We start from the raw sequence: 17,746 nt of genomic DNA, 5'->3' as shown, positions 1-17,746 counted from the left end.
GACACCCAGTAATGACCACAAACCTTACCTCTGTATCGTGTATGACTTTATCTAGTTTAAATGCCACATGTTTATTGATAAGTATTGCTACCCCCCTACTCTTAGAGTTAAAAGAAGAATAGTATATTTGGCCAACCCAATCACGTTTTAATTTTAAGTGTTCAAGATCAGTGAGGTGGGTCTCTTGTAATAATGCCACTTGTATCTTATCTTTTTTGAGCATAGAGAGTATTTTACGTCTCTTCACCACGTGATTGATACCTTTGACGTTCAGTGTAACGATTTTTATGTTACTCAGAGTGTAGATTACTTGTCTGGTGATAAAGGAAAATGATCCAATTCAAACAGGTATAGCCCATGACAAGAACAATGCAATTCACAACTGTTTTGCAAATAAACTGTACTGATATAAACATCTCCTACACATGGGGGAACAAGAACCTTCCCCATGCTCACAAAACAATACAAATATGAAAAAAGTGTAAGAGCATGAGAATTCAGGAAAAAAACAAAACAAAAACAAAGAGCTACCCAATGGGTAGTATTACAGGAGTACGAGCTGCTAAAAGGAGCATTCACTTCGGGAGAATAAAACCAAAACAACTTCCATATCTCACCCCCGCTCCCATAACATAAAATTATTGACAAGCATGTCGATATCCTGGTATTCTAAATGAACTTAACATTATCCTTCCTCTGCTAACACATCAACCTAACATATCAGATATGATTGTAACTGCAACATGGTGTATAAGACACTTAACTGAGCCAATTCAGATATGAAACCTTTTACAGTATTAAACAGACCGAGCGTGCTGTTTCTTTCTTATATCACACTGATATTCTGTTAAACAGAATAGGCTACTTCAGTATCAATACAATAAAACTTACTCAGTCCCTAATAGTGTGTGGTCATGTCATCCCACAGTAGACAAGTCACAGTCCAGTGCCATCCTTCGGAGTATTCCAGCTTATTAAGAAAGTTCTCTGCATCTCTCTGCGTTTCGAACCTGTGCTCCGTGCTGTTGTGGTTTACGGTGAGTGTAGCCGGGTAGCGCACGTTGAAGCGGACTCCCTTGTCTATTAAGGCTTGACACACTCCATTGAAAGCGCGACGCTTCTCTCGAACCGCAGGAGACAGATCCTGATGAATGAAGATCCGCTTTCCTTCATATTCCGAGTTAGTTTTCCCCCTTACTGCTGCCATTATCCTTGGTTTGTCCCTGGAGTTGTGGAGTTTGATAACCACCAGTCGGGGACGCGCTCCCCGCGGTCCCAGGCTGTGGTGTGCCCGGTCAACTTTAATGCGGCTCTTAGTGTCGGGGCTCGCCGTCAGGCCAAATACAGTGGGCAGCCAGACACAAATATTGTCCCTTCTGCTTCGGTTCTCCAAATCATCCATGCCATCAGCCATTTGATTCATTTTCTTTTCTGCTTCGGCAAGCCTGGTCTCCAGGTTGGCCACCACGTCCTCCACATCCGAGACTCGCTGCTCCGTGGCAGTGATGCGTTTGGACTGGCTCTCTAAAGTTGTGGAAATTTTTTCCAGCATCATGGAAAATTTCGAGAGTTTCTCCTCCATAACGTCGCTGAAACTTTGAGTTACCTCGTGAATCAGAGCTGTGGTTTCCATAGTCGGTGAAGCCTCGTCAGCTCGCAGTGGAGAGCTTGTTGCTTGGCTAGCATTAGCAGCTGCAGCATTAGCCCATTTTCGTGACTGAATCTAGATCTTTCAGCACTGTATTGATGTGACAGGTCCGGAAAGGGACACTAACTTACAGATAAATTAAATAAAATCATGTGGGAGCGGGAGCTCAGCGAAAACACATCTTCAGTCAGCCATGATCACATGACTCCTCCCGGAGACCTGATGTTTAATAAAGCTAAATTTAGTGAGTCAAAAACCAATTGTGTAATATTTTTTGGACAGTTTGGGTGCTGCTGTCCCTGGCTGTTTGCTCCTTGGTACGGGGGTTGAGGAGGCACTCCTTTCGGATGACAGTACAGGCCAACCAGCCCCAAACTGAAATTCTTACATATTGCAACAACCTTTAACAAGCGCAGTATTTACACTAGGGTTGTACCGATCCGATCACGTGACTCGGAAATCGGGGCCGATCACGCCACTGAAGACTCGATCGGGACTCGGACGTTACGACCCGATCAGAGATCGGTTTTATATATATTTATTTAGTCATTATTTGTATTAGATTGTTGATATATGGGCTATTGGTGATTCAAAATAAAAAAAATAAAATGAGTATTTACTACCACCGTTTACGACATGCGCATGCGCAGAAGACCAGCACGCCAGTTTGTTTTGAAGCGGAGTGGCGAGTTGTGGCGCACCATGTCTGCTGTGTGGAAGTATTTTAAAGTGAGTGACGAGAACGATGCAGTTGCAAACTGTCAGATATGTAAATTTGGGATATCGAGGGGTGGTAAGGACAAAGCTTCGTTTAATACCACAAACTTAATTCGACACTTGAAAAACAAACACCCGGCCGAACATGCGGAGTTTACGCAAGCAATCAAGCCGAAAACTAGCCACCAGCTCACAGTGGTAGATGCTTTCAAGAGGAAAGAGAAACTGCCCCATGACACAAAATGCACAACTATTGGCCTTACTTGAGTCACTTTTATTGATTCATTTGTTCATTTTATATATTTTAATTGCAATAAGTTCCAATGTTGCACTATGTTAATGTGAATACCTGTTCTGACTTGAGAATCTTCAAGCTACCTCATAAGTGCTCAGTTTACACACTGCACTGCTTGAATATTGGCTCATTTGTTTTATTTTATATTGTATTTATTTTTATTCTAGCACTTTAAGTTAAGATGCTGTTTGTTTTAATATGAGACTATTGAGTCTAAGTTGCACTACGTTCTAATGTGAAGAGTATTTTTTCTGTTTTGACTGGAGAATGTTCAAGCACTGCTTGCATGCAAAATTGTGTATGATGTGTTGTGTATGTTACTTATTAAAATATAATAAAAAATAAGGGACACCTTGGATAGTTTTCTTCGATCTTTTTAATTTTTTAAATGTATTATAAGAGTATCGGATCGGGACTCGGTATCGGCAGATACTCAAAAATCAAAGGACTCGGACTCGTATCGGGGGCAAAAAACCCTGATCGGAGCATCCCTAATTTACACACTCACGCCACAGTAAAGCTAGGCATACACTGTACTATTTTAGAAATGTTGTTTAATTCCAAATCATACTGTGCTAGTAAATCGTCTGCAATGTAAAGCCAAAGCTCACAATTAATGTGCTCACACTGTATGTCAAGCCACGACCTGAGAGCTCACACTCGACAATAAAGATTAGTTTGAAAGCTCCGAGGCAGATATTAGCAACAAGGCAGAAGCATGCTGCCTTGTTAATCTGTGTAATCCTGTGTGCCGAAATCTCCAAGAAAAAGGCACATTTGGACTCGCCAGTATGGCTTGTTGATTTTGCAGAGAGAAGTGGAGGTAAGCTAGCTACTTTTACTGTTGTTAACTTGATAGCTAACAGTAGCTATGCTAACATTCCTTGTTGTGCATTTGCTACCAGCCATAAACTGTTTTTGCCACTGACATTGGGGAATCGACTCATGGCTGCGCTTCACCTGTGCAAGAGCCTGCGTCGGCCAACCAAAATTTCTGACGTCAGAAATTCATCCGACCATCTGACGGCTGTTCCAGAGCAGATGATCGGTCCTTGCTCCCCCCTATACACTGCACGGCAAACAGCACCCAACAAAGCTGAAATTCGGCCACTCTAAAATGAGTCGTGCTATTCAAAAATTAAAATTAAAAATGCTAAAATCGCACAGTGTATGATTGGTTTAAGTGGCAGCATGCTCCTCTAAAGTTGGTCTGTGATCCAACAGTAAACACAGAGCATAAGGGAAACATGCTCTTGTTGTACTCATGATGTTAAACTACTGCACCTGGATAGAGCAATACAGTGTAGGGTAGAGAGCGAGGCATATCATTACCAGTGTGGACATTTTTAAAAAAAAGGTAAACAGTTTTAGAGGAAATCAACACAAATGTAATTTGCCACGCGTTCAGCGAGGAGGAAAGAACTTTGAGTTTTAAGAAAACAAATGTCATTAGAGCTGTGGAATATTAAATTATCCATCTTTGCTCACTACATCTTATTCTTTCTTACACCCAGGTGTATATAAACTTCAAGTTAGGATCTTCCTTTCATAAATAAAGAAATGTGAAATTATCAGTTATCTTATCTGTATTGACCATTAGAAGCAGGTAATTATCAGTACATCCATTTATCAAAGAGATAAAAGCAACTTCAAGAGCGCATTAAGGATTTGGATAATAGAGGACAACGCTGCAATGTCAAAATCCTGGGCATACTGGAGCTAAAAGAAGGGAATGACATGAATCAGTTTTTACAACAAGAAACCCCAATCATGCTGGAACATCGATTCCTGACACTGGAAAAAACAGTGCGCACATTGAGTTCCCACTGGCCTGCCGAGACGAGAACAGAGAGAGGGGAACCGACCGTGGCCCGTGATGGTCAACATACTCCATTACCAGGTGAAAGAGGAGATACTTCGAGCAGCCAGGGAAAAAGGTCAGATCATGTGGCAAGGAGCCAGGATCATGTTTTTTCCGGACTACTCTAAGCAGACCATGGAGCGGAAGGTGTCCTTCAAACAAGTTAAGACTGATCTGAAGAACAGAAGAGTCGAATACATGCTCCGCTTTCCCGCCACCCAGGAGATTAAACATAACGGAGTGTGTCATCGTTTCATCTCGCCCGAAGAAGCATCGGAGTTCCTCAAGAGGAAGATTATAAAGGAGAACTGAGCTAAGGACAAAACTTGGGGTAAATAATCAAACCCTGATAGGCTCATAATTATGTTGTAATGATTATTATGCTGATACTGCTACATATCAATGGAGCCTGTCAATTTTCTCTCTTCTTCTGACAATACTTCCTCTGCTGTTATACTCCACCTATTTACGTGTAACCTAGGCAGCAGTTAGTCAGATTCTTGGTTAGCCTTAGTGTTATAATAGCTCCCATCCCATATAATAGAGACTCAGGAAGGCCATATTTAAGGCTTTCTTTTTTTTTGGTTTCTGTTTTTCTTTTTCTCTTTTAAATTTTCTACTTTACGGGGGTCACGTGATGACGGCCTAGGAGACAGTCGTTTTTGCGGGAGCTCCGCCAACACCCTACATATTTTTGTACATTCTCTCTTAACTACACTGCCTTTTTGTAGTGCTTGTGCTGTGGTATGACTCTTGAGCACTTTTGGTCGAAACAATACCAAACAATGCCGAAGGGAAAAACTAAGTCACGGCAGCCAACTGACGAAACGGCTACGGAGCTAGCCCAACATGGCAGCGAGCATGAAGAAGATGGCGAGGAGGCAGAACTTGAACCCGGACTCGCTAAAGCGCTGGACTTGATGACCACGAAACTAATGGTGGCTATTAACGACAAACTCAATCCTTTGGCTAAAACAGTCCTCTCTCATACTACCGAGCTGAAGAGGGCTAGCGGCCGCTTGGACGAAGCAGAGGCTAGGATACTACAGCTTGAGACCGCTAACGAGCCGCAAGCTAATCGCATATCGACTCTGGAGAAAAAAGTCGAATCCCTCCTCGACCATATTGACGATCTGGAAAACAGAGGACGGCGGAAAAATATCCGCATCTTCAACCTGCCCGAGAAAATGGAGGGGAGAGATGCTGTGGACTTTTTTGAACACTGGCTGCCGTTTTTTCTTGACATGGATGCTAAGGGGGGACGAGTCAAGCTAGAACGGGCTCACCACTCTCTAATGCCCAAGCCCGGGTCTGACCAGCGTCCGCGCCCGGTCATCATTCGTTTCCACGCGTTCCCGGACAAGCAGAGGGTGATGGCAGCTGTACGGCGTAAAGCAGCGGGCGGGGATATTACTGTGGAGGGAAGGAAAATATCCTTCTACAGTGACCTCTCCGCCACAGTACTTCGCAAACGGAAAGAGTTTAATGAAGCCAAACAACACCTCAAGAAAATCGGTGCTGATTACTCCATGCTCTTCCCTGCAAAGCTACAAGTGTCGCTGAACGGCACCAAGACAACCTTCCTCTCCCCCACAGAGGCTCTGACCTTCGCAACCAATGCAGCACGTCAGGAATGACGGATTCTCCGACCACATGAGAGCTAAGTGTGGACACTCGGTTAGCTATGTATTCTGGTGACTATACTCTTTGATTCATCTTACATTCATGTGAATGACTATTCGCTGTCACAATGTCTATTAAGAGGTCCCCCTTGCTTAATCATACTCGAGTGTCCACCCAGTTAAACCCAACTGGTTTAAAAATAGATGGCGATTCATACTACAAAAAAAAACAACTTTTGTTTATCATTTAATAATCGGGTGTTGCTGTGAGCCCCGGTCATCTGGGTTATGTCACTTGCTTTGTTTTCTTTCTGTTCACATGGTGTGAGAAACACACTCGGCCCTAATGGAGATGGCTTACAGAACAGCAATTCCCCGCAATCTGGGGAAGGATCCCCATTATCCATCCTCTTTTCTTTTAACATTTCCTTTCTCTTTTCTTTTTTCTTTTCTTTACATGTGCAGTTTCTTATTGTTATGGTTCTGTGTTTCTTATAGTTCATGCTCAGTACTGGTCTCTTACAGTTCAGTGTATCATGTCGTCGTATTTGGACAAATTACATAAAAACATGCCCCTAAAAGCAATACAACCTAGTAGAGACTATATACAACTGCATTTTTGGTCATCTGTATGGATGTTCAATTCAGTTCATTATATTTTCCAACAGAATGATGCCACCTTTTAAGTTAAAACTCTGTTCATGGAATATAAGGGGTTTGAGGGGCAATGTGAAGCGTAGAAAGGTTTACTCTTTATTGAAGAGGGAGGGAGTAGATGTGGCTCTATTACAGGAGTCCCATTTAGATGATAATGAGCATCTCAAACTTAAATACAGTTGGGTTGGCCAGGTGTACTTTTCCTCTTTTACTACCAGCAGCAGAGGGGTTGTTATATTGATACACAAGAATCTACCATTCCAATTAAAAAAGTGTATAAAGGACACGCATGGAAGATTTGTGATTATAAATGGTGTCTTAAATGGTAAAGATATTACTATTATGAATCTTTATTGCCCACCTAACTATTCACCAGATTTATTAACTAAAGCATATTCAGAATTTGCAGAAGTGTCTTCACCACTGGCCTTGGTGGGAGGCGACTTTAACTGTCTACTTAACCCTCGACTTGATAGACACCCCCCACGAAATTCTCCCCTGTCAAACCAGGCTAGAGCCCTCCTGTCAACTTGTGGGGAAATCAACCTGGTTGATACATGGCGAATATTACATCCTTCTGATAGAGAATTTACCTTCTACTCCTCTCCTCACAAATGCCACACACGGATTGATTATTTTTTCATACCCCAGACTGTGATGCAATGTGTATCTTCCTGCTCAATAGGCAATATTGTGGTTAGCGATCATGCAATTCTGCTCCTAGAATTGTCTCTTGACATTGAATCTACGAAAAGTAAACGCTGGAGATTTGACACGCGTCTCCTAAAAGATAACAAATTTGTGTCTTATCTGAAAAGTGAATTTAGGATATTTCTGTCTATTAATTCACAATCTACTCACAACCCATCCTTACTGTGGGAAACTTCCAAAGCATACATCAGGGGTATAATTATTGCCTACTCAGCTTCAAAAGAGAAAAAACAATCAGAACAATACCTAAAACTTGAAAAAGAACTGTCAGATATTAAAAGTGCACTTTGTTTAACATCAGACCCGTTACTGTTGCAGAGGAAATGCGCCATACAGGCTGCTCTAGACACTTTACTAACCCAGCAAGCAAAGAATGCTCTTCTCTTCTCAAAGCAAAAGCTATATGAGTATGGGGATAAGCCCAGTAAATATTTATCTCATTTGACCAAAATTAAAATGGATCCTCAGGTGATTCATTCAATTTTAGATGCGAATGGCACCCGTCATTTTGATAACAAGAACATTAATAATACTTTCAGGCAATTTTACGCAAAGTTGTATGAATCAGATCAACCACAGGGAGTTACAGATAGGATGGAATCATTCCTAGGGAGACTAACCCTTCCAACCATCTCTGATTCCCAAAAGCGTGAGTTAAACGCTCCCATCTCCAGGGAAGAGGCCTTATTAGCACTTAAAGGCCTACAGTCAGGCAAGACACCAGGGCCTGATGGTTTAAGCAGTGAATTTTATCGGGAATTTCAAGATGTGCTTATAGATCCCTTCCTAGAAATGCTAGAACATTCTTTCATCACTGATAGCCTTCCCAACTCACTAAGAGAAGCCGACATCACTTTAATTTTAAAAAAAGGAAAGTCCCCGAGGACTATTCAGGATACAGGCCTATTGCTCTTCTGAATCAGGACATTAAAATATTATCCAAAATTTTAGCATTACGTCTCGAGAAAGTTCTACCTTTTCTCATCAGAGAGGATCAGACGGGCTTTATCAAAGGTAGGAGTTCTAGTTACAATGTTAGGAGGCTTCTACATATTATTAATATTTGTCAGACACAGGAAATTGATAGCATGGTCATTTCATTGGATGCAGAAAAGGCATTTGACCGTGTCGAGTGGTCATACCTGTTTAATGTCTTACATAAATTTAATTTGGGAGACAATTTCATCAAATGGGTCAAACTACTATATAAAAGCCCCATGGCCGCAGTCATCACCAATGGCTATAGATCTGACAACTTCCCACTTCATTGCTCAACACGTCAAGGCTGCCCTCTTAGCCCCGCCCTTTTTGCTCTTGCAATAGAGCCTCTTGCTGAGGCCATAAGGCAAGACCCTGAAATAATAGGCTTAACTGTGGGTGGGATTCAACATAAAATTTCTCTGTACGCAGATGACGTTTTACTGTATGTGCTGGAACCTGAAACTTCTGTTTCACGTCTTGTTGATGTAATTAGTGCTGTCAAGAGATTAAAAAAATTGAGAGATTAATTAATTATGATCTGTAATTAATTGATCTAATTAATCTCTTTATTAATCTCACCTAAAAATTGCTGAGAAAAACCCTCAACTTGAGGTATTTTCATTTAAATTCATTACATTATTGTGGCAGATCAAAAGATTGATAAATAACAAAAAAAGTGGCTTTATAAAGTCATTTATTGTTTTTAACAGATGCAGTCCTAGCCATTTACATTCCGCTGTATTTGAGACCAGGCCCAAGTGCTGCCTGCAACCTTTAGTTTCGACCTTTTGTCAATCTCCAAATAATTAGAAAATAAAAATAAAATAAAACATCAGGTCCATATAAAGTGCTGTAAGTTAACACATCAAAAAACAGTAAGAACACTTTTCTGAGCAATACAAGTATTGAACACTGAACTTGTTGCTTTTCCTCTGCTTCAGATAATATAAAATAAATAAAACAGACCCATCAATCACAGTGCTGTAAGTTAGCACATCAAAAATAACATTGTTCATCATCACAAAATAAAGTGCTGAAATAACATCAAGCAATCACTTCTAGTAGGCTACAGATGACATAGCAGCTATGCTGACCTCATGCTTCTTATTTCTTCTTCTTCAGCCAGTCGCTGAGACAGACCAGCTTGGTCACATTTTCTGGGAGCAAGGCTGCCCTTTTCTTTTGCACTATGTGGCCTGCGAGGCTAAACAGTCTCTCACAAGGTACGGAGGTTGCCGGGGAGGCCAGGTACTTGCGTGCTAGGGCTGACAGCTTTTCATAGGCTCCTGAGTGAGCATACCACCACTGCAGGGGACAGTCATCAATACTGATGCTGGGCTCTGCTCTGTAGCGCTGCAGCTCTCCAGACTCCATTCCATCTTCTTCTGAGTCAGAGTTGGACCCCAGCAGGAGAGCGCTCCTCTTCTTCTTCTGAGCTGGTTCATCATCCTCTGTGGAGGGCTGGAGAGTAGCTGCTCTTCTGGGCTCTGCTGCTTGGAGCATGTTCTCCAGACTGGTCCACACCTGAATGAATGAATGAATGAATGAATGAATGAATGAATAGATGGATAGGTGGATGAATGAATGATTGTCATTAATACTAAGTGCAGTAGGCCGGTTTTATTTTATTTTGTGAAGCACTTTGTGTTGCATTTCTTATGTGTGAAAAGTGCTATATAAATAAAGTTTGATTTGATAAATTGGACTCAATAGTCCTTATCCTTATAGTCTTTACCTGTTCCCTCTTTTCTCTTGGAAGACATTTCAAATCCTTGAAACGTGGATCCAGTGTTGTGGCCACCTTGAACCATGTCTCGTTGGCAACAGCTCGCCGTGCTGCCAGGTCCCTCTGGAAGGCATTCTTGAACTTCACCACATAGGCTGGATCATCATCAGTGATGTCCATGACACGGTCCAGATGGCAAAAAGCAGGCAGCACTACAGAGCAAGAGACGTAGGCCTCACCACCCAGCAGCTCAGTCACATACCTGCAGAGGTGGATAAGTTTGAAAAATAAACTTAGCTGGATATTTAAATTTAAGTGTAACTGATTTCCAATTTAATTGTCCATAGAAGTAACTGCCTAATGTTCATTCATTTTTGGATTACATATGTGACAGTAGTTTATTTCATTAAAATGGACAGGTGTTTATTTGGGCTTACCTGCATGGTTCAAGCAGGACCACCAGCCTCTGCAGTTTCCCCCACTCAGCTTCGGTTGGCATGACCAATCTGTGGTTGTTCTGTTGGTCCAACGTAGCCTGGACAGCCTCTCGGTTGCGTAGGAGGCGTGAGACCATTGCGAGTGTCGAATTCCACCTGGTCGGTACATCTTGTATAAGTTGCTCGCTCTTTTTTCCAAGTACAACTTGTTGCTGGTTAAGTTCTGTGGTACTCGCAGGGCTTTGTTTGAAATGGCCAACAATCTTGCGGCACTTTGCTAGTACACCGGCAAACCCACTGCTATCGAGGCAGACTGTGATGGTCCTCTGGAGAATGTGAGCATTGCAGGCGATGTGCTCGTATGGAAGAGCTCTCATAGCAGCCAGCATGTTTGCTGCGCTGTCTGTACCGATGGTGGATATCTTGTTTTCAATTCCCCAGTCATTTGCCACCTTGAGGAACTGTTCGGCGCATTTATCAGCAAAGTGCCTGGTTTCTGTATTCATGACGGTCAGTGCAAACGAGTTGAGATTCCACTCACCATCAATAAAGTGTCCGGTCACCCCCAAATAGCTGTGGTTGCCAGCTGAGGTCCAGTGATCTCCGGTTATAGCAACAAAGTTGGGCGAATCCTCCACCAAAATCTCAAGTTTGTTTTTCTTTTCGCCGTCGTACATCTTGCTGATTTTGGTCGTCACTGTAGTCCTGCACGGTGGCTTGTATGATGGGTCATTGGAAGCAGTTTGCAACACCTCTGTTAACCCCTCGTCTTCCACTATGTTTATCGGCCTGCAGTTCATCGCTATCCACTTGGCAAGAACATTCGTCAGTCTGTCGGTCGCAGACTTGCTCATACGCGGGGTGTTCTCCTCGAGTTTAGTTTGGCGAAGAGCTTTGCTATGGCTCGCTAAATTGCTAACGTTTTCGCTGCTAACGTTAGCTGTGGCTGCACTTTTGACTGGGTGCTTTGCGTTGATGTGGTAGGCTAAACTTGAGCTGCTTCGGTGTTAAGCAAACTCCTTCTTACAAAGAAGGCATATCACTCTACATTTATCAATGGTGCCGTCGGGGCGTTTGTGAAATATAAATTTCCCATTCACTGGACCGACAACTCTCACATGCTCCTCCATTTTCACGTCTCCTCTCCGCTACTCACCACTCCTCACCTTGCCCTCCCAACTACAATGGGAACCTATCATCAGCTTATGCTAAACCATCCCAAACACAATAACAGCCAATCAATGTCCACTTCAGGGTGTGACTGACCATTGTTTTCCACCCCCAACAACTCAAGCACAAGAAGCCCAATGCATAAAAATGGATTTTATAAAAAGGCAACTCGCATACAGAAACAGTAAAGTTACAGATTAAAAAATAGATTAACGCGATTAAAAAACATAACGCGCTAAATATGACTGTAATTAATTAATCGCAATTAACGCGATAATTTGACACCCCTAGATGTAATCACTACGTTTGGATGTTTTTCAGGTTACAAAATCAATTTTTCAAAATCTTTGGCTATGCCAATGGGAGGCCTTAGAGATAGAACTAATACGCTACCGTCATTCCCGTTTAGATGGTCCATTACAGGTTTTGTCTATCTGGGCATTAACATTACTCCTTTGTTTCACGAAATGTTTAAAGCTAATTTTAACCCCCTCCTAGACTCCATAAAGAAGGACCTGAACAGATGGTCCCCACTCCCCTTGTCACTGCTCGGTAGAGTCTCCATCATCAAAATGAATATTTTACCAAGATTGTTATACCCCCTACAAATGATCCCATTACTCTTGTCAGGCAAGGTACTGAAATCGCTCAATGGATGGTTAAGTGACTTCATTTGGAACAAGAGAAAGCCAAGGCTAAAAGTAACAAAACTACAACTCCCTAGTTTGAAGGGTGGTTTAGATCTCCCCAACATCAAATGGTATCAACTAGCATCCCATTTAAAATTTATAGCAGAATGGGTCAAGGAGGATCCTACCTCTGATTTGCTGAGTCTAGAAAAGTCACAGACCTCAAGCTCCCTGTCAGGCCTTTTGGCCTTCAAAGACTTAAAGACAGCCAGGAGCCATTTTAAAAACAACCCTATAATATCTAATACGTTAAAAGCATGGTTTATTACGAAAAAGCTTGAAGGGAGGTCTGGACAAACGTCTCCATTGGTCCCAATTCAGGGCAATCCTAACTTCCTACCAGGCATGATGGATGTTGGCTATAGCACTTGGACAGCTCAAGGGATAAAGAGGATGCGTGATTTATTCCAGGGAGCATCAATGCTATCATTTGCACAACTTCAAGAAAAGTATAGTCTCCCCAAACACGATTTTTTCAAATACCTGCAGATTCGGGACTTCATAAATAGGGAAACTACTCTCAATACTGATGCTACCACATCTGCAGTTGAACAATTACTCCTCCTTGGCCCAGCCAAGAAATGCATTACTCGCTTTTACAATGTTTTAAGCCAGACTGATGTGATAAATGTACAAGATGTTATGCAGATGTGGCAACACGAACTTGGTATAAATATTGATGGGGATAAATGGACTAAGATATGGTCTCAAACAAAGAAAATTTCTGTATGTAACCGTGCCAGATTGCTGCAATTCAAGATTAACCACCGTTTACAAATCTCTCCTAACAAAAGACATAAAATGAACTCTCAACTCTCACCTGTATGTTTAAAATGTAAAATCTCAGTGGGTACCTATACTCATTGTATTTGGTCTTGTCCTAGAATTCAAGCATATTGGATAGATGTTTTGCAGGATTTGGAAAACATTTTTGGCGTTGTGTTACACATGGACCCTCTCTCTTTAATTCTGGGTTACCCCAGTCAAGATACTATTGTGGATGCCAACTCTACCAGACTGTATAACATCCTTACATATGCAGCAAGGAAGAACATCTTCTTGTCTTGGATAAACGACAAACCCCCCACCAAATCAAACTGGCATAAGATAATTATGGAATGTTTTCCCCTTGAATACCTGACCTGTCTGCTTCACTCATCTGAAGGACAGTTTATGGACATTTGGACTCCATATCTTCACTTTTCCAATTCCACAGTGGCTTCAGTGCTCTCAAGTGTTGTCCTTGGCTAGCCTTTACACTTTGCCTCAGTACCTGTACAACACTGTACCTTGAACCTGATCATTTGAAACTTGCAGAACTGTGATCTGGGGTGTATTTCTTCTTTTCCTTCTTTATTGATTTTTTATTTTTATGTTGTGAAATATGTGTGTGCACTGGCTGTCCAGACCAATGTTGTACTGTGCATTATTGTCGATGTTATTATGTGTTGTTATGTTAATATAAAAAACTCAATAAACATATTTGAGAAAAAAAAATAAATTCTACTTTACACAATTAATGAGGAGCTTTATTTAAGTTTTGATACTCCCCATTTAATACAGCTGATAAGGGATTAAACATATGCAAGTGTTGGGTTACGGAAAGTCGAGTTCGGGTGACAATTCCAGGTTTCCTAGTTTTGGTGAGTTTATGACCTGGTTTACATGCTTATGTCCCATTCTTTTGAATCTGACTGGGTTTGTTCATAGTTTGTTCTTTTATGTCTGTAATATTTGTTTGCCACCACACTGTACTATTTTGGTAGTAATAATGCACACAAGATCTATGTACGCTTTACTACTTCATGGCTAGCACAACTGATTTGAAAATTGCCAGTTGGAACCTTAAGAGCCTTAACAATGTAATTAAGAAAAAGAAAATCCTGATATATTTGAAATCATCTAAAGTCGATATAGCCTTTGTCCAGGAAACACATCTAAACATGAAAGAATCCTTGAAACTGAGGTGCTCGTGGGGGGGGGGGGGGGGGGGGGGGGTTTCTCAAGCCCAGGAACTGGCAAAAGCAGAGGGGTTTCCATTTTGATTAATAAGGCAGTTAACTTTAATGAAACAGATGTGCTAATAGACTCAGATAGTCGATATGTGATAGTGTACGGTCAACTACTGGATACACCAATTGCTCTTTGTAATATCTACGCACCCAATTTCAATAACCCAGAATTTTTTCACAACTTATCACAACTTCTCTTGGACCTCGGTGATATTCAGATAATACTAGGTGGAGATTTTAACCAAATACTGGATCAAGATCTTGACAGATCATTGCCTAGATGCAATACAGAAAGCAGATCAGTGGCTGCCATCTGACAGCTTGCCAATGATTTGGGTCTAAAAGACATTTGGAGATTAATGCACCCAGATGGAAGAGATTATTCATTTTTTTCTTCTCCCCACAATGTCTACACAAGGATTGATTTTTTTTAAATTTCTCAATCATTAGTTGATTATTGTCAAAACAAACAAACAAACAAACAAAATTTTCACAGGCACCTAAAAACCGGAGATGGCGCCTAAATGTATCCCTACTGAAAGATAACTCATTCCTCGAGATGATACTGAATGAAACATCACTTTTTAAGGAAACAAATAGTGAGCAGGTTAGCACCATTTCTATTTGGTGGGATACTTTTAAAGCTTATTGGAGGGGGAGAATTATCTCTTATGCCTCTTTCAGAAAGAGATTAGCTAATGAGAAATTCAACAAATTAGAGAGTGAACTTAAAACGCTTGAAGTCTCATATTCTTGGACCGGGGACAGGTCGACACTAAACAAGATAATTGCCACTAAATTTCAATTAAATAAATTATACCATAAAAAAGCTGAATATGCCTAATAATAGGCCGCCTACTGGCCTACCGCTTAAAGCAACAGGACAGTATCAATCATATAGCTGGCACGCGACAGCCAGATGGCCATATCTCTACCTCCTCTAAGCAGATAAATGAAAGTTTTAGATCCTTTTATAACACTCTTTATTCATCACAAGGTGATTTGGATAAACAGAAGTTTGATAGTTTTTTCGCTGATCTTAATCTCCCACAATTAACTGACAGAGACAGAGACTTTTTAGAAGCGCCAATGAAAATAGAGGAGATCTCTCAAGCAATTAGAAGCATGCCACCAAATAAATCTCCCGGGCTAGATGGACTCCCTGCTGATTTTAATAGAACATTTGAAGATATTATAAGCCCTATGTTGCTCCAGGTTTACTCTGATGCATTTAAAGCTGGCACCTTACCACAGTCTATTCACACTGCAGTTATATCTCTCATTCACAAAAAGGGGAAAGATGATTTAGACCCTAGTGGCTATCGACCTATTTCCTTACTCAACTGTGATCAAAAGATCTTAGCAAAGGTATTAGCAAATCCCTTGTCAAAAGTCATTGTCAAGTGTAATTCACATGGACCAATCAGGCTTCATCCAAAATCGCCTTAGCTCCGATAATATTAGATGGCTAGTCAATTTACAGTATCTAGTATACGACTCCATCCATCCAACAATCACTTTGTCACTAGACGCCACTAAGGCTTTCGATTGCGACAAATGGACTTATCTTTTCGAAACACTTGAAAGATTCGACCTTAGGCAAAATTTTATTACATGGATCACAACTTTATATAATACCTCCTATGCTTGTGTTTTGACAAATGGTCTTATATCTAATCCATTCCAGCTGCATAGGTCCACAAGACAAGGTTACCCCTTAAGTCCAGGCTTGTTTCTGCTTGCCGTGGCGCCTTTAGCGCAGAAACTGAGGAATAATTCAGATATACATGGGATCACAGTGGGCAGTATCCATCACAAACTTTTACTGTACGCAGATGATATGTTAGTACTACTAACGCAACCAGAAAAATCCATACCCACTTTATTCAACTGTATTGAGGAGTTCATATTTTTATCTGGATATCGCATCAATTGGGACAAATCCGAGGCCATGCCTATAATCAGGGTATTGCCCATCTACCCTCTTCCATCAGTGGAAATTTCGCTGGGCTTCGAAAGGTATCAAATATTTAGGCATCCAATTAACTCCTGATTATAAAGATATGGTCCGAGAGAACATTAACCCACTGCTTCAGAAAATGAAATCAGATTTTGGCAGGTGGACTAAAATCCACCTTTCGCTCTGGGGAAAAATACAAATGATGACTGCACCTGTGATTTATTACATACTATCTCACCTTCCTCTGAATATAACAGAGTCCTACTTTAGAGATTTTGACACCCTTATTTTAGATTTTCTCTGGGGCAATTCACATCACCGTTTAGGAATAAAGAAATTCCTACCACCGACCACTCCCACTCTGCCTGGTGGTCTGACATGCTCTGACTGTTTTTTGCAGATATAGGTGTCTGACTGCCCAGATATAGGTGTCTGACTGCCCGCTCAGAGTGTTAAGCCATCTTCTCAGGTAGTAAGTAGTGAGTCTCTCAAGGCCACTTCTACAGTTCGTCCCACCTGTGCAGTGACGCCTGTGCAGTGACGCCTGTGCAGTGACACTGTGCGTGGCTGTTTGGCCTCTTTACACAGTGACTGGAAAGCAAAAGAGGCTCCACAAAACTTGATAGATTATGTGAATGGTTTCAGACACCGTTTGTATCGGGCCAACACGCTGGCAAAAGAAAATCTACAGGCAGCTCAGCACAAAATGAAAAGTCTCCATCATCGGCGTGCAGAACATCGGGAATTTAGTCCTGGTGATCAAGTTTTGGTGCTTTTGCCTTTAGTGGGATCTCCATTACAGGCTAAGATTTGTGGCCCTTAAATGGGGTCAAAAAAGTGTCTGACCGTACTTCGCTCGGTCTCCAGTGACAGGACCTGGGTTGTCACCTTCTTGTGTTGCTGTAGCAGTTCCAGCGGATCAGGTACACATACCATCTGATTTGGCAGTAGACGCAGAGGAAGAATTGTGTACACCGGATGATGGCATGTTGAAACGTCAACTTAAAAACTCTTAGTCTCTTGGGAATCTGGATGAAATATTGACCCATTTGCCTGAACCAAGGCGATCAGAGTTAGTGAAGCTAGTTAAAAGTTACCCCTGCCAGTTTGCAGATACCCCATCTTGTACTCATCTTATTGAACATGACATTGATGTGGGAGATGCTCAACCAGTTAGACAGCGGTTTTAAGGCAACAGTTACCTACCTGGGTAAGGTCGTTGGCCATGGGCAAGTGGGTTTTGTAAGAACTTCTCCACAG

This window comes from Pagrus major, chromosome 2 (genome assembly GCF_040436345.1).
Source record: "Pagrus major chromosome 2, Pma_NU_1.0".
In the NCBI taxonomy this organism is placed as follows: domain Eukaryota; kingdom Metazoa; phylum Chordata; class Actinopteri; order Spariformes; family Sparidae; genus Pagrus; species Pagrus major.
The sequence above is the reverse complement of the archived record's forward strand: the minus strand, read 5'-3'. Positions refer to the sequence as shown.